General features: G+C 38.7%; 1 long non-coding RNA gene across 1 annotated transcript in view; it reads left to right on the forward strand.

The window, feature by feature from the left end:
* Positions 1–10,032: 10,032 nt before the first annotated feature.
* Positions 10,033–20,397, forward strand: part of LOC138844332 (uncharacterized) — a 98,286-nt gene continuing 87,921 nt past the window's right edge. Inside the window, exon 1 of the long non-coding RNA XR_011379996.1 lies at positions 10,033–10,464. This is a non-coding gene — a long non-coding RNA (uncharacterized lncRNA). The remainder of the gene's footprint in view (positions 10,465–20,397) is intronic.

The raw sequence follows: 20,397 nt of genomic DNA on the forward strand, positions 1-20,397 counted from the left end.
AAATGAACCAGAGTGGGGAGCTCTGGTTGTCACTTTCACCCTGTCTCACCTTTGCTGTCACTAAAAGAGAGGGAAGAAGGGAGGGAGGAAGGAAAGACAGTGGACTTAAAAGTGAAATAAGCCAATCTCAAAAATACAAATATTTTTCTCTGATATGTGATAGTTAATATAGAATAAAAAAATATGAGAATGAAACAGACATCTTATATTTTGATTGTTTTTTAGCCCTTGTCAAAACTCCCAAGGAACAGTGGACTTTTGATTTGCTGAATATTATGGCTAATTGTGCATTAAGCCTGTGATTATAAAGTAAATTGAAATTACTTTATATATTATATACTTTATATATTATATATCAAATAGCATTTTACACTTTGTGTTTCTGTGTGGGAGCAAAATGTGGAAATCTTTACTTAATATATGCTAAATTGATCTTCTGTATATAAAGATAATTGAAAATTAATCTTGATGTGAAGGGAAGGGGAGAGGGAGTGGGAAAAAATAAAAAAAAAAGAAAGGAAGGAGAGGACTTGAAGGAGGGAGAGAGGGAAGTATGGTTATCTTCTTAGAATTGGATCTAAAAATACATGACATCTGTTCTCTTTATACTAATAAAAATATTTTAAAGAAAATATTGTGGGCAATTGGATATGTGTATGCAAGGAAAATTCAACAACTTTAACATAAGTACACAAAATGCATCACATTATAATATTACTATTCACAAGACAGAGGTAGGATTTAATTTTAGCTAAAATTATAATTATTACAAGTTTTATAATGATCTGATCATTATTTCACATCCAAAGCTGCACTCTGAACATCTTTTTCATCTGTGCTAGGGCTACCTCTCTGACTATATCTTTAAATTAATTTAAGAAAAACTTCTGTTTTTAAATCAAGATCCTCTGAATGCGAAGCCCTCAATAAATGGGCCTCCCTCTCTCCTGCTTATCCTTCACTGTAATATGCCCTGGGTATCATCCACATCAACCAACATATGGTTGCACACAAAGACAGAGTGTTAAGGGGAAAAATACAAGTGGCTAAGTAAATGCCACATTTAAAGAGGTAATTGCTTTCAGGATTGTCGCCAAGTAACTGATCAACCTGTCCAATTATTGCTTTTACTCAATTGTGTACACAAATCAACCTTGAAAACCAGAAATAAGGGTACCATCTTGCTGTGTGCACTGCATAATCACAAAACCTTACAGGTAAGAAAACAGCGTGCAAGTATATAATCCAGGCTGTGTGAGATCACATCATTCATGAGGTTACATAAAATATTTAGTTCCTTCACAAGAAAGTTTCACACAGAAATAAGCAACTGCAACCTTACGCCACTCTAATGCAATTCCACTTAAAGGGAAATCACAGTACACCTAAATTTGTGGTCCCCACTTTTCCACCAAAAACAATGATTGGTATCAATGCCTAGTGAATGCATTTCAAAAAGGACATGCCATCCATTTTTGCCTTCTGCTTGGAATGGTAGAATATGTTAGATGAATAAGTATCTTTTAAATATGATTGGTGAACTTCAGAGATAATGGGTACCAACCCCTTGCCTTCCCCTACCCTCAGCTGTCACTGTCACCTTAGGAATCAGGACCCTGTTTCCTTCCTCCCAAAACTTACTTGACCTTAGTTACTTCCTTGACCAATGGAATGCTATGGAAGTGACATTCTGGACTTCTGAGTCCAGGTATCACGAATATTCCAAGCTGGGTCTCGTGTATGATTCTGCTCTGAATCCAACTTCCACCCTGTGAGAAACCCAAGCCATACAGAGGGGTCACTTATAGTTTTTCCAGCCAGCAATCCTTAATGAGCTTCCTGTCAACTACCAGCTATATAAGAAGAGTATCTTCACTGCCAGTCCAATCAAGCCTCCAGATGATTATAACTTATTGTGCCGTCTGCCTACAATTGCATGAAGGACCCAGAGTAAGAACTACTAGGAAGAGCCCCGTCAACCAACAGAACCATAAGATGCACATGGGTGCATTCAGTTGATGTGGTTTTGTAGGTTCACTTGTTTTATTTGACTGACAGGGTAACACAGCAAGTCAGCTAGAGAGCAAGAGAGAAAACATGAGGGGGAGAGAGAGATTTCATCCCATGGTTCATTCCTCAAATGCCCACAAAGCTGGGACCAGAACTGACTGAAGCCGGGAACCAGGAACAGCACCTAGGTCTCCCGTGTTGGTGCAGGTGTCCAAGTACTTGAGGCACCATCTGCTTCCTCCCTAGCTGCATTAGTAGGAAGCTGGATTAGAAGCCCAACAGCCAGGTCTTGAACTAGCACTGTGCTAAGGCATGCCATCATCAGAAGCAGCTTGACCCAGCTGTTCCACAATGCCCATCCCTATACTGTTGTTTGAAGACACTAAATGATGACGTAAGGGTGATTTATTGCACACTAGCAGGTAAGGAAGAGAACAGAGAGAAAACAAAAGAAGTCCCCAAAATGTTTACCAAATTTCACACAAAAGCTTAAGACATACCTTACACACACACAAATTTCCAGGGCAGTACTGTAGCATAGCAGGAGCCTGTAGCACCCTCATCCCACATGGGCACCAGTTTGAGTCCCAGCTGCTCCACTTCTGATCCAGCTCCCTGCAAATGCATCTGGGAAAACAGTGGAGGATGCCCCAAGTCCTTGGACCCCTGTACCCACTTGGGAGACCCAGAGGAAGCACCCGGCTCCTGGCTTCAGCCTGTCCAGCCTGGTCATTTTTGTTATCTGGGGAGTTAACCAGCGAGTAGAACATATTCTCATTCTCATTGTGTGCGTACTCATGCTAGCTAGCTCGCTCGCTCGCTGTCTCTCTCTCACCTTCTCTTCCTCTATAACTCTGCTTTTCTAAGTCTTTAAAAATTATTCCTTCTTCAAGAATCAAACCAAAGGATTTGTTTTGAGAAAGTTACCCAAAATTCAGGGACTTTTCCAAGTTGCAAACATTAAGTATTTTTTAAAAATATTTATTTATTTGAAAGGCAGAGTTACAGAGAGGGAGAGGCAGAGAGAGGTCTCCATCAGCTGGTTCACTCCCCAGATGGCTGCAACAGCCAGAGATGCACCAATCCAAAAGCTAGGAACCAGGAGCTTCCTCCAAGTTTCCATGTGGCTGCAGGAGCCCAAATCTTGAACCAATGCCCATATGGGATGCCAGCACTGCAGGCGGTGGCTTTACCCACCATGCTACAGCGCAGGCCTCACATTAAGTATTTTAATTACCAGATAATCTTCAATCTTTTTGTCAACTACAAGGCAATGTGTTCAATCTATTCAATAAATATGAGTATAGGAGATGGTGATTCTATAAAGATAGAAATTTTTCAATTGGTATAGGAGTCAAGGTTATTTTTCATTTGATGAAAGCTAAAATTTATTTTATACCATGAAATGTTGTCTTTTGTTATGAACTTTAAACTGAGGGTTTAAGCCTTTAGGAGCTTCCCGAATGCTCTAATCTTTTCATTGCCATGCTTTCCTTTTGAATAATGACATTCTGAATTATTTAGAGTATTCTCAAAAATGAAAAATGAACTTAGCTTATTCTTTTCTATAATTTATAATAACTGATATATGGTGGAGTCTTTAAAACGTTCACAGAAAATGTGCATTACGGAAAAACTTTAGAGATTTTAAAATATCCTTGTACCAAGACAGACTTACCTTTTAATTCCATTTTCCATGATCTTTTTAAAGTTCTCTCATATTTTGATTAGCTTAAAACACATTATATTTGGTTTAGATTAATAGTACAAAAATATTTTCTGAGAAAAATCAGGGAATAAAAAAATCAAGGATTTGAGTCATATTTAGGGTTTCACTGCATGTAATTTACATTCTCCCTGTTTTCCTTTTCTTGTTTTTTATTTTCTCTCAACCTATAGGATAATAGAAAACAATCTTAGCTCTGGGGTGGACTAAGAGACTGAATATTCTAGGTCTGGAGACTATAGTTTGCCAAACCCCATTTTAGAACAAAAATTTATACACAACATAAATCAGCATGAAAATTATTGCTATTCCATCAGTAAAGCTATTGGTCAAATTTTTTTAAACGTTGGATTATGTAAAGCAAATTTATTTCAGAAATTCTCAGTATATGTAATATGTGAATGCACAGTGTAGATAACCGAGAGATATGTGTAGTACCCCACACTTCCTAAATACACTTTAAATTTTTCTCTAATAAATAGAGACACAGGGAAATACAGAGTGTGAAACAGAGCTCTTGTCTGCCACTTTGCTCCCCAAATGCCCGCAACTACTGTTATATATTAATGTTAGCCATCACAAAACACACCGAATGCCGGAATAAGAGAGTTTATTGGGGAACACCCAATAGACCGGCGTGAAGGAGCGGTGAAGGGAGAGATGAGAGGAGCCAAGAAAGGAGAGAGCAGAGAGGAGAACCAAGAGAGCACATGTTCAGGAACAGGCCCTTTTAAAACTTTGCCTGAGGGCGGGCAGGGAAGCAGGAGCATCGAATCCCATTAGGATGGGGGTGGAGCCTGGCTCAGATAGCTGGGCCGTGGGGCCACCTGGCTAAAACTGTGCCAGTTTCCTAACACTACCATGACTGGGCCAGACCAAAGACAGGAGTCAGGGATTCAGGCCATGTCTTCCCACTTGAACCATCACTGCTACCTCCCAGGGTCTGCATTAGCAGAAAGCTGTCATCAGGAGCTGCAGTCAGGGCTCAAACTCACGTCTCTGATGTGAGACAAAGGTATCCTGATAGCTTAACCAATGAGGCCACATACCTACCACCACCACCCCCATTTTTTTTACTTTTGAAATGTCAGTTACAATATCTTAAAGGGGATGTTGTTGTCCATAAAACACTGTTGGATCACTTTTAGAGTAAAATCTGAGTTTAAAGAAAATTACTAAGGAGTGTGTGAACTAATTAAGAAAGCTGAACATTGATGTTGCTTTAGTTCAGTGGAGTCTGGATAGTGTGGTACTGGTAAGAATTGTTCTAATGTTGAATTTAGTTCCTGAATTCACCTGGATTAAATGCCTCCTGTACACTGCTGTGAATGCCTGTCTTTTCACGGGAAAGTCTTCCGAGTGGTGCCTGCCAATTTCTTAGGGATGGTGGGCTGATGTTCAGGTCAGACCAAAATAGCAGCTTCTGTGCTCAAGTGCTAACTGCCAACCTAGAAAATTACCTCTCTGACCAGAAAGTTGCTGCAAACAAAGTTGCCATTTTCTTGCTTTCTTTTTTAATGTGCCTGACAACTTTAAAATAGAAACTAGTAAGAAAGTTGTTTTCCCCCTGATGTGATAAAAGGCTCAATAAAAGAGGAGTTAAAGTAATTGTCTAAGAGGAAAAATTTGATGACCTCAGCTTTGTTGCCCATGGAATTTTCTTAACCCCTTTGCTCGGGGTCATTGATATTTTAGTCTACCAACTGCATTTTTCTTTCTTTGCAGTTATTCATGTTGTCAGCCAAGTTATAGGAGAGTAGAGAATAAAGAACATAAGTCCATGTGCAGCTCTGTTATGTATTAATGATGTGACTTTAGGAAAACCATTAACTTCACTTTGTGAAACTTAAGTGGTAGAAATTAAATGGCATAGCAAATGTAAAGTTTTATATCATACACGTAATATGATTTATGTCTCTTGGGCTAGGCATTTGGTTCAATAGTTCAGACCCCATTTGGTACACCGTCTTCCCATATTAGAGTGCCCAGGTTGGAATCCTGGTTCTGCTTCCCATACCAGCTTCCTGCTAATGCTCACCATAAGACAGCAGGTTGTGTCTCATGTACTTGGGTGACTGCCACCCATGTGGTAGACCTGGATGGAGTTTTGGGGTCCTGCCTAGACCCAAAAGTTGCCAGCATCTGTTTCTTTCTACCTTTCAAATAAAATGAAAATATTTTAAAAGTGACTCATCTTCTTTGCCTTCTCCCTTCTCATTCCTGTTGCCTAGTTAACTATCAATTCTAGGACTGCACAGCAAAACTTTGAACAACAACAAAAGAATCAACAGTAAAAGCCCAAGATTTAAGATAAGCAGCAGGAACTTCAAAAAGTTTATGCAAAATGGAGTTGAAAGATAAGTTTGTTTGGATGACAAATTATTTTGGCATTCCTGCATAGCTCTTTTTTAATAGTATGAATTTCCTGTGAATTTGTTAATACCAGTTGTATTTATTGAGATGTACCCTTGCTTTGTGAAAAAAATCTAGAAATTAATGATCCTTAAGTTAGTAAGATCCTTAAATGAGTAAGGAAGGGATACTGGTTTCTCACAAATAACTTTCTTATGGACAAGACTTTTTTTTTTTTTTTTGTGATATAAGCAACACCGTAGTGGCTTTCTATGTCTGAAAACCTTCCCTATCTTTTCCTGTCACTCATGTCTTCCTGTCAAGTTCTGTTATTAGCAGAGAATAGCATATTCACTGTCACAATACTTTCCTATGCGTGTTTTAGCAATTCTGTGGAACATGATTTGAGTTTACATTTTTTATATCTTCAACTCTAAAAAAAGCTCACCAAGGAAATATAAAGTGTCCAAATAGCTGTCAACCACACTTCCCAAAACATGATTTCTGTGTAGTTAACTGATTTTCAATGTCCACTGCTGAGCAAAACTTGACCAGAATCAATTCCAGAAAAGATAGTCCGAGAAAACCAATTGCCACAGGGGGAAAAAATGTTTCAAAGAACTGCCTTCCTCCAAAATATCAAACATAAATGAATTCCCAGTGGATTTCGAGTAAATTTTTAAAGAAAAGGTAACTGTAATGTTTATTATTTAGATTAGTCAAAACAGAGGAAAAAAACCACTGAATTTGTCTCCCTGAAAATAGTATTATATTAACAAAACCAGAGAAATTTAATACAACCCCAAACTGCAAATACATCCCATCATGTGAAGGGATGCCAAAATCCCAACAACATATTACCAGGCAAAGGACAGCAGCATACAAAACAGTAACATAGAAACACAAGATGAGAAGCAATAGAAAAATTCAAGAAGGTGTCAATATTAGCCAACGTATTAACATAATTCACCATAAAAAGTAAGCATGCATCACTTTATGCTAAAAGACATGATATATATGTAAAAACTCATGTGTGTATATCTTTATAAATATAAAGAAATATGTACAGTTGTATAGATATATAAAATATGTATAAAAAGATATGTACAATTCATAAGCTATTTATAACCTATTAATTATTGATATGCAAGAATCAAAATCTACTTGGTTTAGAAAAGCACCATCAAGTAAGAATAAAATAATGCTCTTAAATATGAATGACCACAACCCAAAATCAGCACTTGATTTATTGGAGATAGACTAAAAGAATTCTCTTTATTGCCGGGAATAAAGCAAGGAAGCTGCTATCTCCATCATATTCTATTGCTTCAGAAATATCAACTACCGTAATTAAGATAAAATTATAATGACAAACTAAGAAATAAAATGACATGAATATTTATATGGAAAGTTGAAAGTTTAAAGAATCCAAATCAAAGCTATCATAGACAATTTAAAAATTCAGAATGTACTTGGGCACAAAAGTTATAAACAGAAATCAATAGCCTTTATATATTCAAATTATCAAAAACTGAAAAAAGGTACATAAGTAAACTTAACAAAAATATGCATAATCTATAAAGTTACTATGCAAAACACAAAAAAAGATGCAAAAATTCTCATTTTTGATATCATAAAGATACTAAGCTCTCCTGGGTAAGCTATAAATTAAGCTACAAATAAATGGACCAATAATAATGTATATGGAAGTAGATAAATTCTCTTGAAAGTTCATATGGAAAATTATCAAAAATTATTTGAGGGGCTGGTGTTGTGGAACCATGGGTTATGCCATGGATTGCAACATCAGCATCCCATACAAGAGTGATGGCTCAAGTCCTGGCTACCCTGCTTCTGATCAATCTCCCTACTGGCTGGCACTGTGGCTCACTAGGCTAATCCTCCGCCTGCGGTGCCGGCACACCAGGTTCTAGTCCCGGGTGGGGCGCTGGATTCTGTCCTGGTCGCTCCTCTTCCTGTCTAGTTCTCTGCTATGCAGTGGAGGATGGCCCAAGTCCTTGGGCCCTGCACCCGCATGGGAGACCAGAAGAAGCACTTGGCTCCTGGCTTCGGATCAGTGCGGTGCACCAGCCACAGCAGCCATTGGAGGGTGGACCAACAGAAAAAGGTAGACCTTTCTCTCTCTCTCACTGTCTACTCTGCCTGTCAAAAAAAATTAATTAATTAAAAAATTAAAAAAAATCTCCCTACTGATGTGCTTGGAAAAGCAAAAGATGATGGTACAACTGCTTTGGCCTCTGTTGCCCAGGTAGGAGATTTCAATGGAGTTCCTGGCTCTCGGATTTAGCCTGACCGAGCTGTGGCTGTTGCCGTCATTTTGGACATGAACCAGTAGGTAGAAGATTCTCTTTCTCTCTCTCTTTCTCTCTCTCTCTCTCTCTCTCTCTCTGTGTGTGTGTGTGTGTGTGTGTGTGTGTGTGTGTGTGTGACTCTGCCTTTCACATAATACTTTTTTAAGAAGTAATTTTGAATATTAAAGAAGAACAATAGAAAGGAGAATAAGAGCAAGCAAATAATCAAACTTATTTAAGATTTATTTGCTTATTTGAAAGGCAGGGAGAAGGACAGAGATCTTCCATCTTCTGGTTCACTCCAGATGGCCCCAACAATTGGGACTGGGCCAGGCCAAAGCCAAGAGTCAAGAGCTTTTTCTGGGTCTCTCATGTGTGTACAGATGTCTAGGAACTTGGCCCATCTTCTGGTGCTTTTCCAGGTATGTTAGCAGGGAGCTAGATTGGAAATAGAGCAGCCAGGACTTGAATTGGAGCCCACATGCTCTGCAGGCCATGGCTTAACATGCTGCACCACAATGCCAGCCCAGGAGTTAAACTTATTATATAGGCACAGTAATTTTAAAAGTGAGATACCCAAATAACGAAAGAACCAAAGTAAATTAAATATTCTGTGAAGGTGACATTTCAGTTTGGAGGATTACTCAACAAAGTTTGAAAACATACTTTATGGGTATCATTTTGTAGAAAGTCAGTTTTTTTCATTTCGAGTAACAGTGCAAGTTGCAAAAACCTCTATGCAACTCTTAAAAATGTATAAAATTAAAAAACACTTATGCCATTTTAAAATGACATGTCACCTTTGGGAATTTATTCTATATTTAAACATGTATCCTACCTCATTAATAGAATAGTTAGAAAGAATACATCTTAAAAACAAGGAAAAGGCAAATGTTTCCTATAATAGGGTTAAACTTGTAATCTAGCAAAGTCCTGGTAACTCAGAGATGACCACAAAAGGCAGGGGAAAGGAAAGGATGACTATTCTTGTTTTACTAGAGTGTTTAACTGGGGTGTTTTTTTTCCCCCAGCTTTACCTATTAGTTTCTGAGAGGAAGATGTCAATACAAATGGTTTCCAAAGCTAAGAATCATTTGAGACCCACAGGAACACTGTGCTTGCCCCTTATGGCACTGTGGGGCTGTTTGTAGGTAAATGTTCACTGTATTCATGATGAAATTAAGCCCAAAGCAATACTTTCCTATTTTTAATTCTTTTCATGGTATATACTTGTTATATGTTTACTATTGACACCTACTTTTGACAGTTTGAGTTACTCTATTCTAAGCTCTTGATGGGAAATGCAACCCCTAATGTTACCACTATCACTTTTACACCAGGATTTTTTTGTATCCTGCCAGATTGTTTACTGTTAGAGCTTTTAGAGCTTCCCTAAAAACCTTGTGATGAAATTGGGAAGCTGCTTTCTTGATGCTTAAATTATGGAATAAAATCCAAATGGTCCAACGATATATATAATAAATTGCAGGGTCCTGGCCCCATATGTTCTTAGTATTTGCAGTAGTTGCCTCAGCACGTAATTATACCTTTAATTTACATCTACACAAATATTACCATAATGTTAGAGATTGCTATGTCCTATAGAAACATGCCAAGCTGCTTTCTTAAAGTAATGTGAAAATATAATTTGTAAAACTGAAGTTTCAACCAGAGTGAATCCTATGATTTAGACTGCAAATTATAAACTAGAGGTGAAAAAAATTTATTCTTAACATATAGGTTTTCAAATCGTTACCTCTTATTCTTCCAATAGGCATGGAATCCTGATTCTCCCAAGCAAACAGTGCAAGACAGGGTTTTCAGAGACAGCTCTTCCAATTCTCCATTGAAAAGTAAAGGCTTCAGGTTAGATGTTTCAGAGAGACTAAAGAGTGCAGAAATGAGATGGGATTTCTTCCCCTTTTTAATCCAGTGCTGCTATTAGTTCTAGGATTCACATTTGGGCATTGTCAGTGAATGCTGTGTCAGAAAGATCCACAGTCTTGGAAGGGAAGGAAGAGAAGGAAGGAAGGAATGTGAAAACTTTTGTTACTACCAGCGCTGGTAAGTCTTCAAGATTCCCAAGTGCCAATGTTTTAAATAACTATCTTCCTGTATTCCTGCTTCCTTTGATAAGCATCCTTGGAATACCCATCTTGAGGAATTGTGCTTACAAGGCACTGGAGATCAGATAATTAAAAACACCTTTTATTTGCCTTCAATATCTTCACAATCTGAAAGTGGAGACAGACATGGAATCAAATCGTGAAGGAAGAAGTAGAAGTTTGTCATAGACATGATGGTGGCAGAAGGGGAATCTGATGGGATCCGCTTAAAAGAGTAACCTCAAAAGACAAAACAGAAAAGCTGGACTTTAATACATAGACACAGGATATCTTGAAGCATCTTGAGCCAGGGCTAAATAGAGAGACAACTCTGATTCTCCAAATAGGCAGAATCACAGGGAATTCAGAGGGAGAGAATCAGATTGGGATTCCTCACCAGGTTTTTACTACCTGTAACAAACAGGGGAAACTCTGGGGTGTGCTTTTCTTCTTATTTCAATGCAAGTGATGGGAAAAATAGCAGAGGTTCTTTTTTTCCCCCAAAATTAATCTGTTCCAGCATAGTTATAGCCATTTCATTGCCAAAACTCTGACATGTGGGCTTACTCCACTAGCCTAGAGTTGCATCAGTTCTAAAGTTTGGAATGAAGAGAATGATGGAGGGCAGAGAGAAGATCTCATGTCAAAATGCTTCAGTTATCATTTGCAACCTAAGGATTGGTATTTATCATTTGATGAGTAATCTGCTGATTCAATCTGAAAATTCAGTGTTACACCAACTGTATAACTCTAGGCTTCACACATATTTGGTGAGACATCAAAAAACCTATAAACTCAGATCAAATTTTGTTCACCTGTAATTTTTTGATTTTCCACTACATCATAATAGTAACACTTTGGTTGAACTAGTTGAGCTCTATAACTCATATTTTGCATATCATCATATTAAAATTTCACATTCAGTACTTACATCTTACAATCCACCCAACATTAAGTACTCTCATTTCTGCAAGCTTCAGTTATAATCACCATTTCACAAAATCTATAAATCCATTGTTAGGATGGACTTACCTAAATATCTATATTATGTGAGTGTGTTTCTATGTGTATGGGTTGTATATTGTACCTCATATGCATTCTCAGCACCCACAATAGAAATTATTTGCACATAGTAGGAATTTTAAAAATCAAAAATATCAAGCATATGGTATTCCTAGTAAAAGGGGTAATCATATTTAATTAAATGTATATGACCATCTGGATTTAGAATTGGCCATGCAGGATAGACCTTCAAATGCTGTCACCACAACACCTGTAATGCACCGAGAGGCATTCAGGAAATATTCAAATCAATTTCTGAATTATTAAACAGGAAAAAGATGAGAAATGTGTTTTGCCAGGGTAGAAAATGGCACTTTGAAAACTGTAATTGTGAGCTGCATTTTCCCAACAAGTTGAAATGGGCATTTAGAACCAGCCATCCATGCCTTCGTTGAGCATGAGTACATGAGTGAGACTGGCTAACCATTGTTGGGTTCTCTCCCAGGTCCTCTGGCCACCAACTCCAGAAAGGCTGGAAAGCAGCTGACTGCTGACAGTCTGGCCAAGGGATCACTTGGGAAGTGATTAGGAATGGCTGATAACTGTCTCTCAGGAGTTCTGCTGAACTCAGCTAATGCAATTTTGCTTGTAATTTAAATCAAATTTTAGTCTATCCATTAAGAGATAAAGAAGCTAACATATCTTAAACCTGTCTTGTCTTCCTCCTCCCTTCACTCTTGCCACTATCCTGGCCAAGAATCCTGTAACATAATGGAAAAAGAGTCAGCAGTTATTGCTTAAGGTTCTGATTTCAGACAAAATGTCTTTTCCTTTGTCGGGATGCTTTCACATTTGGAAAGGACTCTACCTGAAACTGCAAAAAATGGCCTATATGCTCAGTTTTCATTTTCTACTCTGAGGAGACTGTCTGCTTACTCTGTCTTGTGGACTCTGGCACAAAGCTTACACTTATTTCATAACCATTGTCATCTCCGAAATCCCTACTCATGTATTTTGCCTATCTAGTTAAATAGCATCAGAACGGTAGGGAAAAAAGTTACTAAAAATCTAAGTAAAAAATTACTAAAAATGACCTTTTTCACACAATTAACATTCTGAAATGCAGTTGCTATGTTGTAATGTTACAGGATTATAATGACTATAGCCAGTTAGAAACTTCCAAAAAGGTGTCTTAATTAAGAAGAAAGTGGCATTGTTTTCCATACCAATTATAATATGAAATGTTTGCAGAGAATGCAAGTATAAAACAAGTTGTCAAGATATAAAGCTAAAGCTAAAAGCTTTGAAAATGCTGACATATGAATGTAAATTCCTTACAGTAGAATCCATCTGAAGAATGCCTCCATAGTCATTAAGACAATGTGAAAGTTTAGAAAGTTGTTGCATATAATGAATAATAGATCTATCCTTAGTGCTTAAAATTATACTTACTTATTTGGATGTGTTATTTTAAAGTATTTCTTTACATGTTGTATATAGGTTAAGTAATTTAATAAGGCATCATTTCAGAAATACTCGGGAAAATTTCCAGCTACATGATTCAGATACTTCTATTAACACACAGTAGGAACTTGTTGAGCTTAATTAAATTTGGCTTACACCAGCATCCATACTGAACAATAAATACGGCCTAAAGCAGCTTCCACACACAACACACTGTGCCCTGGCTTGTAACTTACTTTAGAAATCTACTCTTGTAACCATGAAATTGAGTCCTAGCTAATCACAGCAGCTGAACTTCAAGTCAATCTGAAGTGGAAAACTGCTAAAACATGATCCTATAAGTAAATGCTGGCTGCAGCCAATCAGATCGTTTGTATATGTCACTTCCTTTCCTGCATATGTGGTAGAATGAGACATTCTGAACCGGTTCTGATCTGGAGTCCTCCTTTGTTCTAGAACCTTATTCTTAAGTAAACATTGTTAAATTTAAATGATCTCGGCTTTTTTTTTTTAACATCTCTTGTTGACTACAGCAAGAGGCATTTATTGTTGCTTAGCGTGTGGCAGATCTTAGGCACTGTATGTGAATTATTTAGTTTTACAACAACCTTAGGAGGTATTATTTTGTCCATTTTATAGATGAATGAATGGGACATAAAAGTTGTAAATAACCTATAAAAGCTCTCATGGACAGCAGGTAGCCACAATGGGATTTAAATTAATTCTGTGAAGCCAGTGTGTTCTCTAACCCACTCTAATACACCATCTCCATGCTAATATCAAGCCTTGCTAAGGAGTGACCTTCAACCAGAATCACTGGTCCAGTCTTAAGAATGATGTAAGGAATGCCTCAGTCAATGAGACTAATGAATCTAGGACCCTGATCTATGTTTTTTTAATAAGGAGTATGAGGTGCCTACTTGTTTATTTTGCTTTTTTGGCCCCCTCTGCTTCATCTTACCATCTGCAGGATATCCTTCTGCCATTCCCAGACTCATCTCAATATCTAGAGCACTTTTTAAAAGTCAGATCCTTCATCACAGTATCACTATCTATAGCAGACCCTCCCACTGCCTCCTATTTGTCCCTTTTGCCCTGATTCTCCTTGCCTCCCATGTAGGTTAACTCTGAGGCATATTCTACATCTTTTCACAAACCTTCCCAAAGAGATTGAGCTTTAGTTGTCTAGCGTGGTGATTTACCTAATAACTGAAAAATATGCTTTGTCTGTTTCTTTTCTCTCATGCCTCAGTGTTTCCTATGAATTCTAGGAGAAGACAAATCAAGATACTATTTCAATTGATGTCAGCTTCTAATGGTCTCCCACCAATGAATGATATTGATCATCACTAAAATTGTGTCCCTAGAAAATGAGTACCACTGCAAAGGAGTTTAGGAAAGTAAAATAAGCAAACTGCCCTCCTACTGGAGCTGATCAGAAGTCTACAGAGAGGCCAGGGCTCACCCCAAGATTCCTGCAGCCACCTACAAATCACTGCTGTCTGCCCAGTAACTTACCATTGCCTCTCCACTTAGTTTCACTTCAGGCACCACACAAAGAAGCTATTTGAAAACCTTAGGTTTAGAACATATGTTGGCTGGATGACACACTCCAACTGTGTTAGGATGATCCTGAACAGTCAGCAAGCATTTCTGAAAGTTCTGGTGACTGTGAATGTGAGTGAATCCTCAAAACTTTTCTAATTCTGTGCAGAATGATTCATAAAAGTCCTTTCATAAACCTTTATTCACTGCCCTTCAAGGATGAATTTCTGTACTGCAGAGAAGCCATTTTGATCTATAACACTGACTTTTCTGCTATAAATGAGCAAAATGGGTGTCCCATCTATAGGCATACTTGGTTATGCAAAAAGGTAACATTCACTGACACTTTGTGAGTAGTGTATTCAAGATCATTTGCCTATATGAGACAGGATCCATAAGTTTGAAAAGGTCACACAATATCTCATCTCCTCTGATTTTTGAACTACATAATATAAATATGGCATAGTTCTACTGGAGTAACAGAATTCCCAAAAGCTGCCCAAATTCAGAGGAGAAAATGTAGAGGTTTGAGGGAAGGAGCAAATCTCTCATTTTCCCTTGAGCAGTATCATTCAGTTTGGATTTTCTCCTGGAATTTCCAATATATTTAAATTTAGATTTATAATTTCCTATATATATATATATACATACACACACACACACTAATTTCATATGCCTTTCAAGACACTAATACCTTATTGTCATCTTTGCATGGTATTGACCACTGAGCAATCCATTGACTACTCTCCTAAATCTCTTTAAAAAGAAAAATTTCATCAATAAGAAGTCAATATGTTAAGAAACAGAAAAAAAATGCACCATTAAGACTGGAGGGATGCAGGTAGAGGAGACCCTTGACATGAGCCATACTAGTAACCCAGCTACTGAAGTTAGGGACAATCGAACTGAACGGGGTCTCACACACATGTACCTTTACTCCTCAAAAGTCGATCTGACTTTTAAATCCAATTCTGATTCAATCATTGTGGTTTTTCTTCTGCATATTGTTTTGGGTGGAAATTCACAAGTTGTAATGTTACAAAGCTAGAAAAGTGCAATTTAGGGTTATATAACTGAAAATGAGGTGGTAAAAAGAACTGTTAAATTATTTCTTCAAGTCTGTGTAGACCATTTCCCACAATTGTTCTAAATTCAAATTGGTCACTTGTGACAAATAAGCAATACTTATGAACAAGTTTTGTTCTCCTTTCTGAAACTCTATTTAACATTTGAGATTGTGATTAGCTAAAATAGATTCTCTGAGTCAAGGCAAAATTACCTTCTTTTAGCCTTGACATCAGAGGAAGGAGGCTTCGTGCTCTATAGTTGTCAGAGGAAGAAAACAAACAACTTAAATCTATGACTAGTTACCAGCCAGAATCTGTTGTAATAATCATACTTTTGTGAAAATCAATTAAGAACAAGGCATTTTAATTCACTATCTCTAACCCTCATGAAAACCAAGAAAATAGGTAGTATTATTTTCTCAGAAAGAAACAGCAGCTGCAAGAAGTTACATGTGCCCCCAATCTATTAGCTAACACATAGCTGGACTTAATAGGTAAAGTCAAGTCTTAGTGGTTCCCAGAATGAATAACTGACCATTTCCTAGCTTTAATTCATAACACACTTTAATGAAATGAAAACTTACCTGGAGCCTAATAAGTGAAACAAATAAAAGAGAACCTCTGATTATAAAGGAAAATTCTGGACCCTTACAACACAGGTTGCTTCCTTATTTTCCAACCCTCTACATCAACCTCAGTACTGTACTGGAAAACTGAAGTCCCAAGGAACCGCAGTGTGGGCTTCTCTCCAGCAACCATAAACATGAGCATCCTCCTGTCTATCAGGAGTCACCAACTCAGATACTTAGATGTATTCCCATTGCAACCTTACTGCATCTTTGAGGAAAATGCAAGTTTCTCTGTCCCATGCATTCCACCCACTTGCACCATGAATTTTAAAGTTATGGGTCTCTGTGGACCACTGTGGGTTTTGTTGTTGTTGTTGAATTTTATTTTCTGAACCCAAATTCAAAACTCTGATTATTAAAGAATATGATTAATGAAAGTCTATGTAAACACATGATAGTTAACAGAAAGAGGGAAAGTTGGAAACATGGTACAGCACCCAAAAAGTTGATACTGTTTGCACTACTGTCTATTTTACAGTCATACATGCTAATATACGCTGTATGTATTTCAAAGCATAGTATGTGTGCATACAAATATAAAAAGTAAAATTAAACTCCACTATCTTTTCTGTGTAATACATATGAATTTAAAAAAAAATCTGCTAAGACATTCTCCCCTGGCAATGCTACCAGGGGCAGAATGATGTTATTTTAAATTCTTCTCTCATTAGAAGAAAAGAGAGGCTGCTTCTTCTGAGTCTGTATGTATTTGTACCAGAGCTTAACTGGCATTTTCATTGTGGTATTTATGAATCATAATGCAGTTCCACCACAGTTTCTGACACACTCATTAATTTGTTCCCAGCGGCGGTTCATTACCAACATCACAAGCAAAACATGTGCTCTCCTGGGCACGCAGGGTCCACCGGAAATTAAGCAGACAGGGCTGCAAAGCCCCTCTGAGCAAAGCCAGCCAGCTACAGCTCCCGCAGCAGGCTGGGGGCAGTGCAAAGCAGCCGGGATGAAAGACAGCAGCGCCTTCCCAGGTGCCTCCTAGCCTCCAGAGCTCTCTGCAGACATACAGCAGTGATTCCCTGAAAAGGAGGGTGTCTTGCTCTCTCAGGGAAGCTCCCTCTCTGATCAGCCTCCTCTGAAGGGGGAGGAGCAGCAACTTTACATTCTTCATACAGGGGAGACAAGCTGTTTCCTGTCCTTCCACTTGGTTCTGCTTCCTGTAGGCACTGACCTTTCCCAGACAATGGGAAGTTGTGAGCCCCGGCTTGGAGTGCTTTACCACAGCGTCCTCCGTGAGGCATTAAGTAAGGCAGCACATTCCACAAGAGCAGCTCCCTTAATTTAGCTTCCCAGGAAGCCCTGTTTTATCTTAAAAGAAACTCATTGTTCTAACAACATGGCAGGTAGGAAACAAGAAGAATCCAGTTGTCTGTTAATGCTTTGTCGTCAGCAGATGCACAGTGCCTGGATCCTACCATGTGAGCGCCATGCTCAGGAGCTGCAGATCCAGGTCCACCCCATGAGCTGAGCAGCATGACTTCCAGGCATCTCGGTAAATCCTTCTGCTCCTTACTGTGGTTGTTCACACTATTGGCTATTTCTATCTGCTCCGTGTGATGGGCAAAATCATTGGGAAGTTGTGAGTGTTGAGTGCATGGGGAATGGCTTGGGGTGTTCACATGCGACATTGCAGAGAGGGTTTGGCTCAAATCACAGGTTCACCACATGGGAGAAACCATGTCAACACTTGGCCCTGAGCTGAATAAGAAGAGATTTAGGATAAGAAAACAATACAAGGTCCTTCTGAAATCAGACAGCGGATTTTAAATGATGTCAGTTTTGTCCAATTCTAAAATGAGGTACAAATAGAAGTTTTGTGACCAGCCTCAAGAGCTGGGGGAGCAAGACACTACCTAACAGACCTCCCCTAGCACCTCTCCCAAAGTCAAGTGTGCAGAACTCCCAGCTCCTGAAGAGTGAGTCCTCTGAGACAGCAAATGTCTATGGAAGGCTTTCTTCCAGGGGCTCAGCCCAAACTGGGGGTGTCAGCCCTCCCTCCTTCTGCCATGCATCTGAGCCTTCAGCAGAATGTCCCAAGCCTGAATGCTACAAACTGCCTGCAAAGTTCAAGCCACCATAAGGTCCCCCTGAGCCAATGAAACACTCTTAGGTAGTTCCCTGCTTCCACCTGTGTGTATTCATCACAACAGCCAGCAGAGTCCTTGCTAAAATGTTCATTCAGACAGCATCAGCCTCCTGCTCACAGCCTCCCATGGCATTTAACAGAGGGGAAACCAAACTCCTCCCAGTATCCAGAGAATCTTGGTGATGTGAGGCCTCAAGGATCTGTCCCCTCCATGATTGTATTTCCTCCCTTTCTCCCCATCATGCCCACTGTTCAGGGGGCACTGACAGTTTCCTGGCTTCCTGCCCTGCCTTCAAATGCTCTCACCCTTGACTTCTTCCTGAAATGTGTCTTCTTAGGAACCCCCGAGAGTTGACATTCTCTGCTAGAATCTAGCTGATATACCATCTTGGGGTGGGGGGGAGACTTCCTTAACCATGCTGCCTCACCACCCTATATAAAATAGTGTGCGTTTGCACAAGCACACCCATGTGAATGCACCACTTCCTTACATGTTTTGTGTTTCTTTACAAACACACACACACACACACACACATGCTTATTTTTCCATCTGTTTTTATACTCCTGCCCCTAACTGGAATATAAACTTCCTGAGAGTACAAAGCTGATCTGTGTGATTCACTATACCAATGCCCAGAATAGTGTATGACAGATATCAGGTATTTAATAATTACTCTTAGAAATGACAGCATAAATGAATTAGCTCAGGTGTTATAAGAACTGTTTTGCAGTCATCAAAAGGCACTACGATGAAGCTATAAGACCTTCATTTGCGGCAGGTTCCAGCATACAGCCATATTAACTATGGTGTCATGAAAATCGCCCCAGATTGTATGCCTAAATCCTCTATGATCTAGCAAAGGGGACCCCCAACACATACTCTGAAAAGGAGGAGCCATGCCTTAAAATCCATCATGAGGCAAAGATGCTAAGTAAATAATTTATATGCTACCTGTGTTCTTCTCCATGCTAGTGCTGATGTGCTTTAAATATTCTATCCCTCTTGCTTCTTCAACTATGTCTCAGACAGCAATTTCATGCCACACAGAATATGAATCTAATAGGTGAATTTCCATCCAGGGTACAGTTCCCTTACTATCGATATGGAGAAAAATATAAACCAAATTATAGTAAAACTACCCTTTTTAGGCTTAGAAAATGTAGCAAAGAAGCAAAAGAGTTGACAAACAAATATGCATCTCTACCTCATTTTATGTTACATAGTGTTCAATAGCATATATGCACTGTAATGTATTCAACCACTACCTTGTTATGTATTTTCTAACCACTTTCCATTTTCTTCTGCAAAGCTACAATAAATGTTCTCCTACCTAGCATTACTTTCTTGTGTTTTTATTCCTATAGGTAAGATTTCCCAAGATTATTGCACAAAACATATCAGCATTTTCAAATTTTAAATAATATTTCTAGGTAATTTTCCCAATTGTTTTAGTGACTTACTCTCCCACCAGAAATGTGAAACAGTGTACAATCACCTTATCAATCTCCCCTCACAAAAAAAAAAACAACTAAGCTCACTACATTTGATTGCAAATATAATAACTCAAAAAAATGATAATTCAGTTTCCCTCTGAAAAACCTAGTCTCACACATTGGATTGTAAATGTGGTAACTCAACACACAGTAATTCATTTTGCAATGTTCATTTTCCTACATTTAGTTAAACGTACTTCTCTAATCTTATTGTCTTATCTCTGTTCTTCCTCTCTGAATTTCCTGGTAGAGTTACTTGTCTTTGCTTTTTTAGTTTATCAGTTGAAGTTCCTTGAGCAGTAGGACCAGTAACCCCTTTTCTTCTGTCTGGTCCTTTCTGTAGTATTCATGTTAACATTTTTTTTTTTTTTTTTTTTTTGACAGGCAGAGTGGCCGATCTGAAGCTAGGAGCCAGGTGCTTCTCCTGGTCTCCTATGGGGTACAGGGCCCAAGCACTTGGGCCATCCTCCACTGCACTCCCAGGCCACAGCAGAGAGCTGGCCTGGAAGAGGGGCAACTGGGACAGAATCCGGCGCCCCAACCGGGACTAGAACCCAGTGTGCCAGCGCCGCAGGCAGAGGATTAGCCTA

The sequence above is a fragment of the Oryctolagus cuniculus genome, chromosome 11, assembly GCF_964237555.1.
Source record: "Oryctolagus cuniculus chromosome 11, mOryCun1.1, whole genome shotgun sequence".
Taxonomy (NCBI): Eukaryota; Metazoa; Chordata; class Mammalia; order Lagomorpha; family Leporidae; genus Oryctolagus; species Oryctolagus cuniculus.